Below are 7901 nucleotides of genomic sequence, written 5' to 3'. Positions count from 1 at the left end.
TGCCCTCCACCCACTCAGAGGTTCAAGAGATAGGTTCACAGGAGGACAACTGGTTGATTAGTTACATAATTCCAAACTACTAGGTGCTCACATTAGAACAGGGAAATACAAAATGTGCTCTCGTGTGTGGCATATGTAAGCTTCTATTATAGAGTTTAGATACTCATAGAAGAGCGTAGGTCAGAGAGAGTCAAAGGACTTAAAAATCAAAGCCAGCTTGGCCTGTGCAGGATGATCGCGTAACTCTAATAAGGGCCACTAGTCCAGCAAGGAGTGACCAGCAGGGAGGGCTCTGCAGGGATGAGCTCACCCATAGTCTCACCAAGGAGCACACAAAAGGCTACTCACCCTGTTGCCAAACTAGATATACATACATGTATTTCAAAGCCAAAAGTCCTCAAATAGGCTATCCACATGGCAAGCCTATGATTTCCTGTTCTGGAGAATGAGTAGCTTCTTTTCAAATGTTTATGAGCAACATAAAATGTCAGTTTGGTTTCCCAAGTGAATCATAATGACTGTGGATGAGGATTCATCCATAGACTTGAAAACATGCCCAGTCACTATTAACTGAAACGAAATTGCCTAAAACCATTGGCTGGGAAGAAACAGCATGACAGTTCCAAGTGTGTCGTCATGTCTACCAACTTGCTGGGGAAGTGGAGCAGCAGACTCAAACCCACACCCATATGGGGTGCTGGTGTTGCAGGCAGTAGCTTAACACACTACCCACAATGCCAGTCCCCAAGCTCCACTTTTGATTCCAGCTTCCTCTTGATCACTCCCTGGAAAGCAGCAGATGATTTCCCCAGTATTTGGACCCCTGCAACCCATCTGGGAGACCTGGCTCCTGGCTTTGGCCTGGACCACCCCTGGTAGTTGTAGTATTTGGGGAGTGAACCAGCAAATGGAAGATCTCTGTCTCTTTCTCCGTGCCTCTCAAATAAATAAATAATAAATAAATAGTTAAAATCAGCCCATAAAGAAAGCTGCATAGCTTACACGTATACAAATGGTTTATAACAAAATTTCAAGGGATGGGTGAATCCAATCTTGGAGAAGCTCTTATACCAAACAGAAGTAAGCTGAATTTTATTGTGTGTAAGTTATATCTCAACAAACCTTACTTTTAAAAAAAAAGATTTGGGCCTTTTGGCTCTCTGAGCACCACCATGGCGGTCGGCAAGAACAAGCGCCTTACGAAAGGCGGCAAAAAGGGAGCCAAGAAGAAAGTGGTGGACCCATTTTCTAAGAAAGATTGGTATGATGTGAAGGCACCTGCTATGTTCAACATACGAAATATTGGGAAAACACTGGTCACGAGGACCCAAGGAACCAAAATTGCGTCTGATGGACTCAAGGGTCGTGTTTTTGAAGCGAGTCTTGCTGACCTGCAGAACAATGAAGTTGCATTTAGAAAATTCAAACTGATTACGGAGGATGTTCAGGGCAAAAACTGCCTGACTAACTTCCACGGCATGGATCTTACCCGTGACAAAACGTGCTCCATGGTCAAAAAATGGCAGACCATGATTGAAGCTCATGTTGATGTCAAGACTACCGATGGCTATTTGCTTCGTCTGTTCTGTGTTGGTTTTACCAAAAAACGCAACAATCAGATACGGAAGACTTCCTATGCTCAGCACCAGCAGGTCCGCCAGATCCGGAAGAAGATGATGGAAATCATGACACGGGAGGTGCAAACAAATGACTTGAAAGAAGTAGTCAATAAATTGATCCCAGACAGCATTGGGAAAGACATAGAGAAGGCTTGCCAGTCTATTTATCCTCTCCATGATGTCTTCGTTAGAAAAGTGAAGATGCTGAAGAAGCCCAAGTTTGAATTGGGAAAACTCATGGAGCTTCACGGAGAAGGTAGCAGTTCTGGAAAAGCCACTGGAAATGAGACGGGTGCAAAAGTCGAACGAGCTGATGGCTACGAACCACCCGTCCAAGAATCTGTTTAAAAATTAGACTTTAATAGTGACAAATAAAATGTCCTATTTGTGAAAAAAAAAGAAAAAAAAAAGATTTGGGAGAATCCCATGCTCACTTGATGATAAAAAATTCTTAGTAAATTACATGAATAAAAGGAAATATTGAGCAAGACTGATAAAGAATGATAAGACTTACCAAAAATTTGTACCATTTTTCTCAATGAAATGAGGAATGTTAGAAGCATTACCTTTAAGATTAGAAAGAAGACAATTATGTTCACAATTACAACTTCTGTTCAGCACTGTGTCAAGGATTCTAGTCACTTGGTAAGAGAACAAATGGCAACTAAAGCATAAGAAAAGATGAAAAAAATACTGATAATTCCAGTTTTGTCTATACTGAAAAATCTCAAACCACAGAATCAGAAACAATCATAGAATTTAGTAAGGTGACTAACCAAAAAAACAAGATAAAGATGTGTCTGTATGTCTATATGAAAGTAAGAAGCAAACAACTTTTAAAAAGGAAACCACTGGGGCCCGTGCCATGGTTAATCCTCCACCTGCAGCGCCGGCATCTCATATGGGCGCCAGTTCTAGTCCCGGTTGCTCCTCTTCCAGGCCAGCTCTCTGCTGTGGCCCGGGAAGGCAGTGGAGGATGGCCCAAGCGCTTGGGCCCCTGCACCTGCATGGAAAGCACCTGGCTCCTGGCTTCGGATCAGCACAGTTCCGGCCATTTTGGGGGTGAACCAATGGAAGGAAGACCTTTCTCTCTCTCTCTCTCTCTCTCTCTCTCTCTCTCACACACACACACACACACACTAACTCTGTCAAAAAAAAAACAAAACAACAACAACAAAAAACCAACCAACCAACCAAACAAACAAAACTTGTCTTTAAGAGCATGCACTTAGCATGGTAGTTGAGATGCCCACACTCCCCTTCAGAGTACCTGAGTTCAATTTGCTCTGGTTTTTGCCTCCAGCTTCTTACTAATGCAGACCCTGGGAGGCAGCCATGATGACTCAAAAATGACGTTCCTGGCCGGCGCCGTGGCTCACTAGGCTAATCCTCTGCCTTGCGGCGCCGGCACACCAGGTTCTAGTCCTGGTCAGGGCGCTGGATTCTGTCCCGGTTTCCCCTCTTCCAGGCCAGCTCTCTGCTGTGGCCAGGGAGTGCAGTGGAGGATGGCCCAAGTTCTTGGGCCCTGCACCCCATGGGAGACCAGGATAAGTACCTGGCTCCTGCCATCGGATCAGCGCGGTGCGCTGGCCGCAGCGCACCGGCCGCGGTGGCCATTGGAGGGTGAACCAACGGCAAAGGAAGACCTTTCTCTCTGTCTATCTCTCACTGTCTACTCTGCCTGTCAAAAAAAAAAAAAAAAAAAAAAAAAAAAAAGACATTCCTGCCACCTATGTGAGAGACCTGGAGTGAATGTCTGGGTTTCTGGCTTTATCCCTGGCCCAGGCCCAGCCCAGCTGCAACAGCTGTGGGCACTTAGAAAGTGAACCAGCAAATAGGAGCTCTCCTCCCCTCCCCTCCCCTCCTCTCCTTCTCTCTCTCTCTGCACCTCTCAAGTTAAAAAAAAAAATCTGTTTATCAAAAATACTAAAAAGAAAGGGAAAACACAAACCACATATGGTGGGAGTGTAGGATGATACAAGCACTTTGAAAAAACAATGTGGTTCAGATTAGATGAACATCCTCTATTTTACCAATGACACTCTTGCTTTTGTGTGCTATGAGACAAGGACAAGGACATCCATCGCAGCACCACTTATAAGAGCAAAATGCCAACAATCTACTCTCAAATAGAAAAGAAATTAGGCTTAAGTACAGCAGCTCCAGAGTTGAGTTCTTTGGTCAAAGGAATCTTCAGGAAGGCAGATTTTATTTCAGTGAATAAAAGAGAGCTTCCTAACAATCAAAACCATCCAATGGCTCAATAGCCTGCCCCTCATAGAAGTAAGTTCCCATAACTGGAAGTGATCAAGCAGTTCTGGGTGATGTAGGGAGAATTCCACCCCTGGGAAGATGCTTTTACTGCTTGATCATTACCAGCTGTGAAGGTTCAGGGATTCTATACCTACTGCTTGCAAAAACTCTCAGTCATCTACTGAGATGACATTAGAATCACACTATTTAGTATCAGTTGATGCCAGAAATCCATCTTAAGAGTAGCACAATTGCTTCTGGGTGTGGTGAGCTTTAAGCAATTAGCACATAACGCTGACCTAATTTATCAAACATTGGCAATATGGTAAACTTAGAAAATCTGGAAGAAAAGAGACAGAAATACAAACAATATTACTTTTACTAACAAAACATGATCATAACAACTGCATAGGAATTTTTATGTCAGGGAAAGTCACCCTTCCCCTACTGTCTTAAAACTGGTTTAACTTTGACAAACCCACTTTCTGCATTTGTCCCTCTGCATATGGACCTTTAAAAACTATATCTATTTCTCTATCCATCTATCTATTCCTATATCATCTATCTATATATATAGAAAAATGGATAGATGTATTGGTAATCAGAAATATTTTGACTAGAGGATGCTGGGTATAGGTTGGCAGCCTGAGAGTACAGATGGCCCATGACTGAGGGATGTTGGGACAGTAGAGTCCTAAAAGCCTTAGAAATGAAAGGATGGTGAGGCTGCAGGAAGCAGGAAGCTGGCTCACTCAAGGAGTACAACAGTGTAGACTGCCTGCCCTTGGGTGCTGGTTCTCTATGTGCTCTGCCGAAGTGAACGACTGGCTCCTCCCTCCTTAGGCAGAACCGCATGCCTCTTGCTCACGGTTGCTGCCCGTGATGCCCTTGCAGATGCTGCTCTGCCTCCTGGACCTCTTCCCGCAGGGAAACCCAGCCAAGGGAGCCTCCTTGCATTGCAATCTGCCCAAATCCACTCCCAGTTCCAGATGTTGCTGGCATCAGCTGAACAAGCCTCATGAAAACCAAAGCCAAGCACAAACTCCAGACTAACTGTTTTAGCAGTTTTCTCTTCCTGAGAACTTGAGCAGGGGTCTCAGTCTTCTTCATGCCCCTCTCAGTGGGGACCAGGAAAAGTCAACATTTCAACCACTAACTAATTTTAACCACAACTATGTTAGAATAGCCTAGGACCCAGTGGAGCCTAATGATAGTTACCAAGGGTCCGACACAGTGCCACGGGAACTGTGACGTGGTGGTCTAATTTGTCTACAAGCTACGGAGCATCTACAAAGTTGATAGAAGGGCATTTTGAGTGTTGTTTCCTTACCTTAAGTGATGAAAATTATCAGTGTTGTATAGCCCTGGAAGGGACAACCCAGGCTATGATTAGGTGGATCCATGGCCTGTATCTGGGGCATTAGAAAGAGGAAGGAGTGGTGTCACTCTGGTGCAATACTGGAAATCTGTCTTGGACATAATCTGAGTTCTCAGGGAGGGCAGCTGTCACCTGCGATTCTGGTAAGACCTGGAGCCCTAGGCACTATAGGTACATCTGCATGCCCAGTGAGTCAAGAAAAATGGAGATAATATATTTTGTTCTAAACCCTTAACTCTGTCTGAAGCCTCCCAGGGTGGGGAATCTTTTTTCTGCCAAGGGCCATTTGGAGATTTACATCATTATTCTTGGGCCATACAGAATTATCAACTTAAAAATTAGCCTGCTAAAGATTTACTGAATTTTGAGTCGTGTTTGTGGTTGCCTTGGCAGAGCCAGGGCCAGGGCAAGTGCTTTCATGGGATTTATATGGTCTAGGGGCCACATATTCTCCATCCCTGCATCCAGGCCAAGATATATGTTGCAGCTCTTCCTAGAACTCCACCCCTCTCCTAGATCCTTTCACCTGCTCCTACTCATCCTTATCAAACTCTCCTAAGACCAATATCCCACATCACTCTGTGCTCTAGGATGCCTTCAGTCCGTTCTGAAATTAAGACTGTGCTGTGTTTTGTCGACTCTGCCCCATGGGAGCTGCTCAACATGTTCTTTGAATAAACCAATAAATCCCAGGCATCCTGGGATTCTGAGGAGCAGCATCAGGGACAGCAGAGGTATTCTAAAGACAGTGTGTCATCAGAAAGGAGCACTGAAGCTTCTTTCAGGAACCTGAAGAACAACAGCTCCCATCAAGGTCAAGGATGACAAAAAGAGGGAGTCCCAGCATAGCTTGAGATCATTGTGTTATTAGAACTGAACGTGCAGGGTAACATGGTAGTTGAGAGGCAACTACCAGAACAATTATGATGGAGATCTGCTTTAAGTTATGATGCACTGGAAGTGGACCCCTGAGACATCTGAGTACCACAATGCCTCTGAGACGCCTCTGGAGAAGAACCAATAGAAGCCCCAGTTGACTACTTTTCTGTGGCCAAGTGCATGGCAGTATCCAACCAACCATGGGGCGAGCACTGTGGAGGTGGGGCCAAAGGGAAAAAGCAGTGGGTAGAATCTGGCATTATTTTGAGTCAGTCATTCAGTTTCCATATGTGAGATAATGCCCCCCCCCTTTCTTGGCAGGGTAACGAATGTATTGTTTCAATATAAGGGAGAATAGAGGTAGTATGTATTGCATCACTATTAATATTATTGTTAAACCCCAAATTTAAATGATCCTAACATAACCCAGCTAATCATTTTGGGTGGAGGAGTTGACCATTCCCAGCCCAAGTGATTTTATTATGAGATGAAAGGTCTGGGAAGCAAGTGGAAGCAATGAACCCTGTGTTGGCTTGATCAGCAAAGAACTGCAGCAATCACGCATTTGTGTTCATGTGACCCACTTTAGGGAGCAGTTAAGGGATTTGTATCAGCAGATTGTTGATTAGCTTTCATTACAGTTGTTTCTGTTCCTGTGGTAGAGACGCTCTTGCTGCGGAGTGATGCAAAAATTGCAGGGCTTTGTCATGGGGAGCTGCTGCCCTGATTCCGGCAGCAGATACAGCAGCACCCTTTCTCTTTGTCCTGGAGCAAGAACACCCTTGTCCCTGTGAGGGTGCTTGTATTGCCCTGTGGGTGCAAGAGAGCAATTGTGTCTCCTTTTATGACTGATTTCACTGTTGCATGGTCCTTAATAATGTTTTTCAAAGGCTCCAGCAACTTCTGTAGAAAATATCCAAGAGCCGTCTATTTAGTAGAACTGTGGCAACCTACACAGGGGCTATTCTAGGTCAGAGGTTGGAAAACATTGTCTGTAAATAGCCAGAGAGTGACTGTTTTAGGCTTTTTGAAGGCCGCGAGCTGTCTGTCACAACCTTTGCTGTTGTAGTGTAAAAACAGCCACAGGCACTGAGTATGGATGTGGCTCTGTTTCAATCATATTTTCTCCAGTTCTTGTTTGTTAACTCCCGAGTTAGAGCAGCAAAAGAATGTATTTACTGAGATGGTCCTCACACATTACAGCTGGCACCCGAGCATTCTGGGCTTGTCTGGGGGATAATGCTGAGCCTGGGTGACCTGGAGGGCAGTAGTCCACAGCAGGTCAATAGCCCTGTCCTAGCTGCTGCTGCTGTCAAAGCCATTCCTCTAAAGGGAGCAAAGGGAGGTGAGACTGGCCAGGGAAATGGGCGCAGAGGAGAGGAAAATTAGAATGTATGGTGAGAAAGGTATAGAAACTTCTGGATGCCCTGGATCTGAGAGCATGAGATGGATGAGGGGATTGGAGAGAAATGGGTGCAGGAGGCATAGGACAGGTGAGTGGAGGGGACTTCTGCTTCTGCCAACCCCTTTTCCCTGGGTCTATGACTAGAAAACCATTGCTCTGGGACAAAGATGCCTTCCCTCAGCAGTTCCTGAAAAAGCCTCCAGCATGTGAAATGGCCCAACCTCAACTGGTACAGGACCCTATGGATTCAAAACCTGGCCCATTCTTTATGCCACCTCAGCTTTTGCAGCCCCCCAAATTCACTGAAGCAGATTTATTTTCAATTGAACTTGATCAAAAAGAGTGTTCCCAGTGGTATCATAGGCAG

General features: G+C 44.9%; 1 pseudogene across 1 annotated transcript; it reads left to right on the top strand.

The window, feature by feature from the left end:
• The first annotated feature begins 1137 nt into the window (after window positions 1–1137).
• LOC100357498 (small ribosomal subunit protein eS1 pseudogene) lies at window positions 1138–2015 on the top strand (annotated as a pseudogene). The gene has a single exon (XR_016211436.1). The product of XR_016211436.1 is annotated as a small ribosomal subunit protein eS1 pseudogene (transcript).
• Window positions 2016–7901: the final 5886 nt, after the last annotated feature.

Source organism: Oryctolagus cuniculus, chromosome 7 (assembly GCF_051225735.1).
Source record: "Oryctolagus cuniculus isolate XC-2025 breed Fujian yellow rabbit chromosome 7, ASM5122573v1, whole genome shotgun sequence".
Lineage (NCBI taxonomy): Eukaryota > Metazoa > Chordata > Mammalia > Lagomorpha > Leporidae > Oryctolagus > Oryctolagus cuniculus.
This window is presented reverse-complemented; position numbering and strand designations above follow the sequence as displayed.